We start from the raw sequence: 13435 nt of genomic DNA, 5'->3' as shown, positions 1-13435 counted from the left end.
TTTAGAGAGTGCAGCTTGTACCTGCATAGTCATTATTACAGGGGCTCTGTAGTGTACATGGATATATTATTAAGTGTACCTGTTGGGGGGGGGAGTGGGTTTAGGTTCTCCAAGACCTCTCTGGATGAACAGGTGCTATTTCTGCAGGTGCAGTACTTCCCATGCCATAGTGCTGTGCAGCACGGCAGGTCTTGCTGTTGCCATTACGATTAATGACACAGCTATAGAATTCTCTGTGCTTGGCCTCATAACATGTGGCTGATTAGTTTCACAGTAGCTTTGTGTGGTTTTATATGGTGTATCTGCATCTTACTGAGGCTGACCAGGGATCACCTACACTTATGTATGTTCACTCTTGCAACAGCTACTACCTTCTGTGGTACAGTTTAAAGCATGGTACCACCAGTTTGCCTTCTTGTTTGTGTTGGGTTGAATCTTGGTTCTGTTTCAATGGCACAATCACTGTGCATATGTGACTGCTTAAGGTTCTTTTGTGAACATTTTGTGAACATTTCAGCATTTGCACATGCATTGTCCATCTGCATGGGTGCCATGACAGTCACCACTCTGCTCTTAGGAAACATAACATTGGCATTGGAGACTGACTATGTGTAGCATACTGTTAGCCCCATTTGTGTGATTACTGTGATCCAGGTTATTGAGGTTGATGGAATCCAACATGCATTGAGCGCAGGTGTTGGTACATGAGGAGCCTTCCCATTTCATAATGGAATAGTTGAGAGTAGCCATTATTATGGTTCTGTCTCAGACCTAATCTTCCCCATTACAGCACATTATGACAGTTGGGAAATCCGCAGCATGGTGGAAGATCTGTTGCAAGGTGTAATTTGAATTCCACTTTGGTACAAAGGTAGTTGCTCAGCATGATGCATCTGAAGTTATGCAAGTGCAACTACTGTAGGGGTGTACATATCCTTCAGGAATATGGATACACCTGCAGCCTGTGTGTTCCAATAAAGGATAATGGGCAAGAGGTGAGGTATGTGTTATAACATGGTCATGCAGGTGTGCTCTCTGGAGCGTTGAAACATGTCTCAGCCACTGCACAGATATGTTCTCCATGTTAGGGATTGACATATGTGAGTTCATATAGTGATTCTGACATGTATCATTGTGTAGTGAGACCTGCAGTTTATTGCTTGGCTGTCCCTGTAACAGCAGTGGACCTTCACTTGAACTGTGCATGATGAAGGCACTATAGGGGAAGCATGAGCCCTAAGCAGTATCCAGATTCCCAGGGGTGACAGGTGCAGGCCCTGTCTGGTAAAGGATCATGGTCTGTCAACCATATTATCCCAGGCAGACAGATACTGGATACCCTTTGACTTGCAAGACTACACTAGATAATTGTGGAATACAATCCTTTTGTCCCTGTACTGCAGTATCATTCTGGCCAATGGCAGAATGCTACCCAGGCCTTGGAACATACCTGCATGGGCTTCAAGACCTGACAGTTCCTACATGTGCTTCCATGCAGTCCAGGCTACTGCATCACAGGTCCTGCACAACAACATGGAATATGCCAGAGCCATGTGTATAGTTCAAAAGGTGGTCTGAGTGTATGGATATGTGGCTAATCATGGGAGACAGGCAGCTGACAGTATGTATGCCCTCGTATAGGTTGGTGTGTAACATAGTGCTAGAGTTTGCATTCACAAATAAGTACTATTGGGCATGTGTCCAGCCATGTATTCTGAGGTGTGGCACAATTATGCAAACTATGTCATACAGTTTGTGTATTTCAGTGTCTGTCTCTTCCAGCTTGGGGAGGTCACTTGTTTGGCCAGATACTTAGAAGCGTCTGTGAATGTGTGTGATTTCTGGTAGTTTGTGTGGGTGTCCTTACTGCGTTCTGGTAAGGATATGTGTTGGTTGTGTTGATGAGATGCATGTGTTAACCTACACCTCATGACTGTCCAGTCCAGTCATGGCTGTAGACTGGGCTGCCTTCCAGCTTACCCCTGTAGCTGCATCCCAAACAAGGTGTGGGGCATGGTGTTAGGTGGGTTTGGCAGTGTACATGGCATAGAGATTACATTCCCCAAGGATGGCCACATACACAAAGCTGACATTAATAAACACCAGTAGCTGACTAGTGGACATGCCTGTATGAGCATTCAGTACTACAAGTACCAAGTACTGTATTTAGTTTATATATTGCTTATGAAGATGTTTTAGACAGTGATGCTCACATGTACATATTTGTGTTATGGATGTGACAACACTGGCTATTACGGAAACACTGTAGCTACCTTTAGCAGCAATCCTCCTCTGAGGAGCACATCACATCCTTTTAGTTGATTACAGATGATGCAAGTGTCTACAGGTCTGTTTCCTTCTCTGGGTATCCTCCAGGACCATGAGCTCTGTTGGGCACAGACACCCACTCTCCAAACAGAGTCATGTATCAATAGACTCTGATACCACTATCAGCATGATCAGGATATAATCAGATAGTGTAAGCCATCACCTATGAAGCGGCTATTACACATGGGCAGCTGTCTCCTACATCTTACACTCCTACTGCAGATGTTACACGAGTTAAAGATGTTATGCAACCTGTTTCATTACCAGTGCTGTGCACTACCTTACATACAGTATGTGCAGGTGGCTGTTAGGTTGGCAATGAGAGTTTGGGCTACACAAACCTGGTAGTTCAACCAGTGTGTCTCTACTCTCAATATCCACTCTATGTAGGTGTGCACATAGCTATTTGGCCCAGCCCTCTAACAAGGGTCAATACACATTTGCATAACATGTACACATGCACAGCTGTTATTGCTTGCAAATGATACTTGAGACGACCAGCCCTGTAACGAGGGTCACTACACATTTGCATAACATGTACACATAAACAGCAGTTATTGCTTGCAAACAATACTAGAGAGGACCAGCCCTGTAATGAGGGTCACTACACATTTGCATAACATGTACACATAAACAGCAGTTATTGCTTGCAAATGATGCTAGAGAGGTCCAGCCCTGTAACGAGGGTCACTACACATTTGCATAACATGTACACATGCACAGCAGTTATTGCTTGCAAATGATACTAGAGAGGTCCAGCCCTGTAACAAGGGTCACTACACATTTGCATAACATGTACACATGCACAGCTGTTATTGCTTGCAAACGATACTAGAGAGGTGGATATTACATGTGTTATGTGCATGGATAGTTACCTGGCTCTTCCAATTATCTTTGCTATCATGCTGCTAAACTGTCAGATGAATACAAATGATATGTATCCTGTTATTGAGTATTGTAATTGCCAATAGACATAACTACTGTTTGCATAACAGAACTGCTATGTAGAATAGAATACAGATCTGCCTAAAATACTGTACATTACACAGTTATTGGCACAATATCCCACAATGCACACCATATTTGCTCAGTAAGCCCACCTTTAATATGTTCATCTTACTTATACACCCATACATATGTCGACTGTTACAATATATCGACATATACTATCCCCTGTTATAGCACATACTTGTTGGACCAATCCTGGCACTGACAGTGGCTGGAAGCGAATTGGTGGATTCCAAGCCCATATCATCCCTTGTGGTGTATGCGGCATTTGCCTTGTGACCTACAGCAGTACACACATAGAATACTACAAGCATTATTACTGCTCAACAATACATCACTACAAGATAGCTATTTCCACTATATGCATTGATTACACTGTAATTCTTACAGAACAGGTACTACATACACAGACATACTACATGTTATACATGCCTTCTTAGTAATTGGAGGTGTTATTGACTAGTATAATACTTGTTTTTGGTTCATTTTTCAATGTTTTGTGCTGTCCTACAGGTAGATACAGATGGTTTGAATGTGTGACAAGGCAACCTTTTATAGTTACAGATCAGTAACATGTGCTATCCCTATAACCAATTGTTGTTCCTAAGTAGCTAATTACATGCATATCAGCTGCGCTGCTACTGCCTTAGCCAATACCATGGCTACAGTGGAGTATAACTGAGTACTCCACTTGGGTGTTGTCCCTTTGCCTTACTTGTGAGGAAGACAGCATGGAAGTGTTGTTTGGAATCTATTGCAACAGCTGTATGGAGACGAACAGTAATATATTGCTACTTGTGCAGGGTTTATCTGTACCTAATACTTCTGCATATGTTTCAGTCTGGCCAGGTTGTTTGACCAGCTCAAGGCTGCATAGCTATGCATATAATGTTAGGGGGTTTACAGTGTGCTTACCAGACATATTTAGTTTGGTGTTACTGAGTATCATACTGTGCTGATAATCAGTACTCAGTAACACTTCCTGGTGTACGAACATTTCAACCCTCTGAAACGGGATTAGTTCATACAAACCCTGTTACATCAGCAGCTGTTCAATTGTATAACAGCAACTATTTCACATAGGGCCATGTTAGTGTGTCTGTGTCCAGGTATGTTAAGGTTTCAGCAGATGTACAGTAGTTGAATAATTGGTTATGGTATGACAGTATGTATTGATGTAATTATTTTGGTTGTGGGGTAAATGTTGGTGAGTGTACATAGCACATGCAGGTGTGTAGGAACCCCTTTTATATAACATCTATATGTGTGTGGGTGTTCTTTCCCTATGTGAACACCTATCCCTTAGTGCACTAATACTATGGTAATTGCAGACTGATTCATTAAGGCACTGTTAAATGCTTCCTGTATAGCATGCAGGTACTGTTAGTCCTTGAATCCTTTTGGCAATACATGGGAATGTAATAAAGTTTGGCAAAATGAAAGCTGTCTGTGTATTTCTGTCATGGATATTTGCAGTCATTGCAGTTGTGTTGGTGACTGTGTCCATAGAACATATTTGTAATAGTGTATTGGCATATACTCTTCATATGTTATGTTCATATTGTTTGGGGGGGGCGGAATGTATGATTGCTATGGTCCATGTTATATTCAGACATGTATGCATGTGTGTGTGTGTGTGTGTGTATATATATATATATATATATATATATATATATATATATATATATATATATATATTATTGCATATGTTTATCTGTACCTCCATAGATGTGTAGATGTTTTTAACCTATCTATATATCTACATATATATGTAGACCTGTAAATATCAACATGTCTCTATGTATCTCTCTCTCTATATATATCTATATATCTATATATCTATATATGAGCATACACCTTTAATTGGGTACATGGCGGGTTGTCCTAGTTCAACACATTCCTCCCTTTTGTGTTTTAACCTGTCTGCATACACAACTGGGATAGGTACATCCCAGGCAACTTAGTGTTAGGTTACTCTGAGGATGGAGTATATGGTTGTGGGTTCTACTCCTGGAAGGTGTAATTATTTTACCTCTCAGAGTAGGCACTGCTAGGGAAAGTGTAAATAATGCACATTTACGTGGTTGTAAGCAGGTTTGCCCATGGGGTGCACAACGTTAAGCAAAGGTTAGACCTTTGAAGTGCTTCTCCGTTTACCATGTTTCAGTGCTGTTTACCGTCACGCAAACCCATGGAAACCCACTTACAACTGCTTAAGAGTGCTTTAATCCACCTGCATCCAACAGCCCTTATTCTGGTCCTCAAAATAACCTAACAGCCCTTGCAGATCTTGAACCCTGGACCATGAACACCACAGTCACTGACTTTACCACTAAGGCATCTGAGATATGTACAAATGCTATGGTGTTTAGAATATACATTGTACTACAGACATTCCTCAACACTGAAAACAAATGTGACAGTCAGTTGGTGTACGTATGTTTGATACATGTTAATGTTCATATGTTTGTGAAATTAGGTGTTGCAATGTGACATGACAGGGTGTATTATGAATGAGAAAGGTTCTTATTTTGTGTCCTTTTTATATTGTCCCCATACTCCATGTATACCCCTCCAGTTCACTTACTGGACATCCGACTCAGGCCCTCCTTGATGCATGATTGCATTACCCATCATTCCTCCCCCACCCCAATCTTCACAAACACAACAACCACCCATTCTATGGTGAATTAGGTTAATATTAATTGTTATAATACCAGAGCTGCACATGTTTTGTGTATACTCCAATTCCTTTGGAGTGCTTCTGTGTCATGAAGTGTGTTCATAGATGTTTATATATATAGCTATTGATGTAACTGTATAATATATATATATATATATATATATATATATATATATATATATATATATATATATATATCTCTATTTGCAGACATCACTAACATGCATATATGTGTGTGTATATATATATATATATATATATATATATATATATATATATATATATATATATATATATATATTAATTTGTAACAGTAATACATATGTAGACTGGAATGTGTTGGTTCACAAACTATAGTATATTACAATGTACTGTACATATGTACACAAAGTGACTGTCCCATTTGTGATCATTACAGTGAAATGCATATGGTATAAGGTGTAGTCTCAAGACCGTGAAACATGTATACACCTCAGATGGCTTACTGGTAATTCCCATGACTAAAGTGTGCATGATCCAGGGTTCAACACCTGTGATGCTTTACAAATGTTTTTTACTCCAGAATAAGGCTCATTTAAGCAGGTGTAAGCATGTTTAAAAATGTTTGTGTGACATTATAGCAGCGGTTAAACACAGTTAAACAAACTTTGTAACGTATAACCTGTGCGCGCAAACACGTCCACATCCGCTAACTACTCAGGATATATACATGTCAGTGAAGTAAAATCATTATGTGCTGACATAACATTACATTCTCCATTGACTGTACTCTCCAGCACACATGGGTTTATATTGGTGTTTCGAATGTTTATTATACAGACGATTGCTACCTATATATGCAAGCTGTGGTTAAGGTATACTTTTGAACATGATAAACATCCCTGCCCTTATCGGGATTGTAACCTCGAATGCACAGATACTATGCAGATGCTGTAACCATTACACAGTTGACAACATTGCTTCTGCCTATTTCCTATTTAGATTATTTCTATGTGTAAGCTAGGCCAAGCAAATGGCGGGAGCCCCCAAACTCACTGAGCTTCACATACTCTTGAAATAACAACATATACAAATGTACTGTGAGACAATACATTACAAATCCTAACTACATTAGGCATAGCCCCTCATTGACACACTTCAAGGGAAACCTTGTTGTGTGAATGGGTAACAGAATATATACCCCTGGGATCATGTGTCCCGGAACCATACAGCCAGGGGCTGGGGGAGCCTGTCCAGTTTGACAGCTGCGAGACCTGTTGGGGGAATTGAATGGTGTTGAATTGTCACATTAACATGCCCTCAATAGATCACTAAATGCCCCTATCACCCTCCACAACCCCAGTCTTCAACAGCTTCCAGCAACTCTGCCTGGAATTGCTATGCCTGACAGAGGCTCAGTTACTTCATCAATGGTGTGGGGAAAGCCAACACACTGTAGCTATGCTTCTAATTGCCCTTGGACAGATAGGTAGTAGGCTATCTGTTAATCTCTAAAGTGCAGGCCATCACAGCCATAATAGGTGAATAAGCAGACCTTCAGATCACAAGTGAATCTGGGAATCTTGAGGCAATGTTACAACTGCCTCATGTACACAGACAACCCTCTCCTCCTCCCAACAAATTCCAACACATGTGAGAGATGCAACCATATAGCCAAACTGGAGGCTAAGCTCTCTCAACTCAGTACTGGCGTAACCAGTCAGGAGGAGAAGGAAACCACACTCACTAAAGTTCCAGTCTCACATAGACCTACCACGACAGCAAACCAAACACATAAACACACAAAAACATACTTGGAGGCTATAAATAAAAATCTGCCTAAGCAGCAGAGACCTCCAAAGCAGACACCCAAGCAACCGCTACCCCAAAACAAAACACGTGCAACACATAGCTCACAAAGCCAGTGTGCCGAACAGTCACAGCCCTTAAGGCTAAACAACACACCTGATACACTTGTAATTGGTGACTCTATCATCAGGCACACTGACGTCCCACTCACCAGGCTGAACAAGGAGAAGGTCACGGTGAGCTGCCTGTCAGGCGCTAGGATCCGCCACATAACACAAGCACTCCGGTCACTCCAAGGCAAGTACAAATATGACTCAGTCATTGTCCATGCTGGTGTGAATGACCTGAGACGTACCTCCCTGGACTACATGAAAAGAGACATAGAGGAGCTCTCTGAGCATGTAGCCCAGGCCGGTATGACCCTGACCTTGAGTAGCATCTTACCCTCACCAAGAATGATGCCACAGTATGAAGACAAGATTATCAATTTCAACAATTGGCTTAAGTATTGGTGTCATTCAAATTGGATCCAATGCCTGTTAGCCTGGGATGACATGCTCGACAAGCCACGATTCTTCGCTAGGGATGGCTTGCACCTGTCACCCCTGGGCTTTTGGATATTGGCAAAGGTTCTTGCTACCCCCATAGTGCCTTTTTTAGGCAAGGCTCAAAAGACAAACCCACCTCCATAGGTATCACAAGGGATAAGAAACTAAGAGTAATGCTACTCAATGCCAGAAGTCTAAACCTCAAGATGCATGCACTCGAAACTCTCCTTAGCATGGAGAACATCGATATCTGTGCAGTAACAGAAACCTGGTTCAAGGCTCGCGAGAGCACCCCAGCACTACCAGGTTATACCTCATACCATGCTTTTCGGCCCCAAAACTTGGACCGAACCACAAAAGGAGGGGGAGTATCAATATTCAAAGATACCCACACCTCCAGGTTGGTGGCACAGCACGAAGCATCAGAGACTATCCATGTGCAATTAACAGTGGGTAAAACTGCCATCCAGTTTATAGCCTGCTACACACCACCCTCCCAAACCCAGGAACCCCACTCGGCCTTCCTGAGAACACTGGAAAATATGAAGGTCTCTCCAAACACCATTATATTGGGTGACTTCAACTACCCAACCATAGACTGGGAGCATTACTCTAGCTCCAACACCCTAGCCCAAAGGTTCCTAGAATTTATAAACTCAAATGCTATGAAACAACTTGTTACCACTCCCACAAGAGGGGAAAACATACTGGACCTAATCATCACCAACATGGGGACTCTATGCTCCAGACCAGAAGTGTATCCCTCACTGGTAAGATCAGACCATAAACTAATCTCACTGGATATTCACATCCCGACCCCACCCCATGCCCAGAAAACCACAGTGAAAAACTTCTCTAAAACAAATTTCACACTCCTCAAAACCGAGGTGGAATCCTTCAAAGCCCCCGGGCCTGTGGATAATACGGCCCAGACCGCAAAATCCTTTATAAACGTATTCTATGAAGACCTTCAGGAATGCATGGATCATGCAATCCCAAATAAAACCAAGACCCAGTCCTCCAAAGGCAGACGTCCTGTCTGGTGGACCCCAGCCATAAACAAACTATACAATAGAAGGAGGAAGCTACTACATGATAGAGCAAAATCCCAAAAAGGGAAGGCATCTCGGATCAGTATTAGCAAAAAACTACGGGCACTCATAAAATCGTCTAAGGCCAACTTTGAGAGAAAAATTGCACAGGACACTAAGGATAATCAGAAGGCTTTCTTTAGTTATGTTAGGAACCTGGGTGGGAATTCCCAGATATGCTCAGAATTAGTCCAAAATGACAAAAAATACACCAAACCCACAGACATTGCCAACATCCTAGCTGACAGGTTCAGCGCAAACTTCTCCCCCCCTCCACCAAAAGGGCTAATATCTATCCCAGCAGAGTGCTGCCCCCCTGACATCTCAGATGCTCAGGTAAGAGCTGCCCTCTCCAAAGCAAGAAACACAGCATCAATGGGACCAGACGGTGTCCCGGGCTGCGTCCCACAATGCTCAGTCCTGGGAACTCCAAGAAGAGCTAAACCCAAACCTAAAACTACTGTTCAATCTCAGCCTTACTACAGGATATGTACCCAAAGAGTGGCATACAGCAACAGTGGTCCCTCTCCACAAAGGTGGTGCCTCAACGGATCCTGGAAACGATCGCCCCATAAGTCTCACTAGCTTGGTCTGCAAAGCTATGGAAAGGATCAAAGATATTGGGGACCTACAGACACTGGATCCTACCCAGTTCGGCTTTGTTAAGGGCAGATCCTGCCTCTTAAACCTGGTCAATTTCTTTGAAACAGTCACCAAGGCCATTGACAAGGGGAAGGTGGTCCACACAGCCTACCTGGACCTCACAAAAGCCTTCGATACAATACCCCACTCGGGCATTATAGATAAGCTCACCAGCTTAAATATAAACCCCTATGTCACTAGATGGGTTGCAAACTGGCTCAAGGACAGAACCCACATGGTTAGAATAGCTGGAGCCATGTCAGACTCCAAGCCAGTTACAAGTGGCGTCCCACAAGGCTCAGTCCTGGGACCTCTCTTGTTCGGTATATATTTCTCGGAGGTACAGGCCAACATGGAAGGACTGTGGCTGACCAAGTTCGCAGATGACTGCAAACTGGGCACCATAATAGACTCTCCAGCCGACACAAGCATCCTCCAAAAGGGCCTCATAGAAACAGACAACTGGTGCCAGAGCCATGGCCTCAAGCTAAACGCCAAAAGTGTATAGTCATCCCTTTGGCAAAACAAAGTGCCCACAAATTACCACATAGGTGGTAATCCATTAAGTACAGAAGAAGTAATTAGGGACCTGGGGACCTAAGTTGATAGCAATCTCTCATTTGACAACCACGTGGCCAAAGTGGTTTGAAAAACATTTTATATAGCCCACCTAATCATGAAGGGATTCACATCTAGATCAGGGAGGTCATCGTGCCTCTTTACTCATCCCTCATCAGGCCCATAATTGAGTACAATGCCCTTTTGGGATGTACTTTACCAGACACCTGCAGCAACTGGAAAGACCCCAAAAGTACCTCACCAAGAGGATCAAGGGGCTCAAACAGATGCCATAGGCTGCCGTTAAAGAAACTCCAGCTCTACTCAGTGGCATACCACCTGCTCAGAGGCGATCTGTGCCTGACGTATAAAGCCATGTCCAACCCGGAATTAATGGACATGCTGCAGCTCAGAAAATCCAAATCCCATCGAGCTACGGCCGAGGGACTTAAACCTCAGCACTGAAATAAATAGGACATGCTGGAGGGACAGATTCATAACCCAGAGGCTCCCTTCACTCTGGAATAAAATCCCAGTCCAGGTTAGGCAGAGTCCCTCATTGACTCTCTTCAAGAGGAATCTTGATGAGTGGATGGGAGATTGTAGGTTTACCCCGGGTATCACTTCTGTGTCACTGTTAGACAGAGACACAGTATACTAACCTCGAAAAAGGGCATAGCAAAATTAATTTAAAATGGGTGGTGAAAGCCATACACACTCTGGTTAGGCTTATAAATGCCCTAGGGCAGATAGCCTAGTATGAACCTATGAACCTATGAACAATATACAGTGAGAAATCACCATGTAGTCAGGAAACAGTTAAGTACAGCAAGAACATACAGAACACTGATACTTAGTCACTCCAAAAGCCTATCCTAGAAGCTAGAAGACTTATATAAGTTTAATGCTTTCTATTGCTTACCAGTAGCTTACCTACAGGAGAGAAGAAAAACAAGCACAGATGGGGAACATGCATGCAATGATACCATACCGGCCTATGTGTCAGCCTTAGGCTTTGGAATACTGGCCAAGGCTATTGGTGCCCCCATGGTGCCTTATTTAGGAGAGTCTCAAAGGTGAATACCAGCTCCGTAACTGGAACAATAGCAAATTCAATGAGGGTTATGCTGCTCAACACCAGGGGTTGAGATCACAAGATGCATGCACACATAGCACTCCTCAGGATGAACAACATCAACATTTGTGCAGTAACTGAGATCTGCCTTGAGGCTCCTGAGAGCACACCAGCACTACCAGAATACAACCCATACCACACATTTCAGCCACAGAACATGCACTGACACAGACATGGAGGGGCTGTATCCATATTCATCAGGGATACCTACACCTCCAGGTTAGTGGGGCAGCATGATACCTCTGAGATAATCCATGTGCAGCTAACATCAGCAACAACTGCAATGTAAACTGTGGCCTGCTATGGATCACCCTCCATGACCCAGGACCACCACTCTACCTACCTGGAGACAGTGGAGAACATGACAGCCCTAACGCACACCCTGGCATTGGTCGATGTCAACTACCATACCATTAACTGGGAAACGTACTCTGGTACTCACTTCCAGGCCCAGCACTTTCTGGAATTTATCACCTCATATGCCCTGTATCAGGTGGTAACCTCCTTAACGTGGGGTGGAAACTCCTAGAAGTGGTCATCACCAACATGGGCAACAGGTGCACCACAGCGGAGGTTAACCTGTCACTGGTTATATCTGACCATGAACTATTAACTGTTTCCACACCCAAGCATCTCCCCCACCCAAGGATACCACAGTGTATACCTTTCCTACAGCTAAATTTACACTACTAGTGACAGGGTTGAGGGGTTTCACAGCCCCCACACTAAGGGGCAACACTGCTCAAGATACAGACAGATTTACAAATGCAGTCTATAAGCACCTACACGGATGTATGGATTGTGCCATCAATGGTAAACCAAGACTCACTCCTCCTAGACAAGGACACCAGCCTGGTGGACCTCTGCAATAAACAGGCTATACTACAGATGTAGGACAGTGTTCTATACAAACAGCAAATCCCATGAAGGGCAGACATCAGTGACCATTATTAGTATAATACGTAGGTCCCTCATGACATCATCCAAGGCTAATAGCAGGACAATACACAAGGATTTAAAAGATAACCACAAAGCCTTCTTTGCCTATGTCAAGGATCTACGTGGTGACACACAGATTTGCACTGTGCCGGTGAAATATTCCACAAAATATGCTGACTCTACTGATATCACCAACATCCTTGCAGATACATTCAGTGTATACTTCACCCCCTAAAGAGCCCACAACACTACCTGAAAGGTACAGTATCCCACACATCAGAGACACACAGGTGAAAATGACCCTCTCTAACAGCAGAACACAGCATCAATGGAGGCAGATGTTGTCCCAGACTGCATCTTGCAAACTGTACAAGACAACCTGACCCCCCACCTAATTAAGCTTTCCAACCTCAGCCTCTCCACAGGCTACATGCCCATACAATGGCGCGTGGCAATGGTTATTCCACTCCATCAAGGTGGAATCACAACTGACCATGGTAACTACCACCCCATAAGCCTGACTAGCCTGGTCTGCAATGGTATGGTTTGTATCCTCATGGCACTCATTAACAAAGATATTGGTAACCTCCGAACACGTGACCCAACCCTGGTCAGCTTGGTTGAGTGCAATTCATGCCTACTGAACCTGTTTGATGTCTTACATACAGCCACCAAGACATTAGATGATGGGGGAGGTGGTTCACACATACTACCT

Source organism: Protopterus annectens, chromosome 7.part0, assembly GCF_019279795.1.
Source record: "Protopterus annectens isolate FY-2018-M chromosome 7.part0, PAN1.0, whole genome shotgun sequence".
Lineage (NCBI taxonomy): Eukaryota > Metazoa > Chordata > Ceratodontiformes > Protopteridae > Protopterus > Protopterus annectens.
This window is presented reverse-complemented; position numbering follows the sequence as displayed.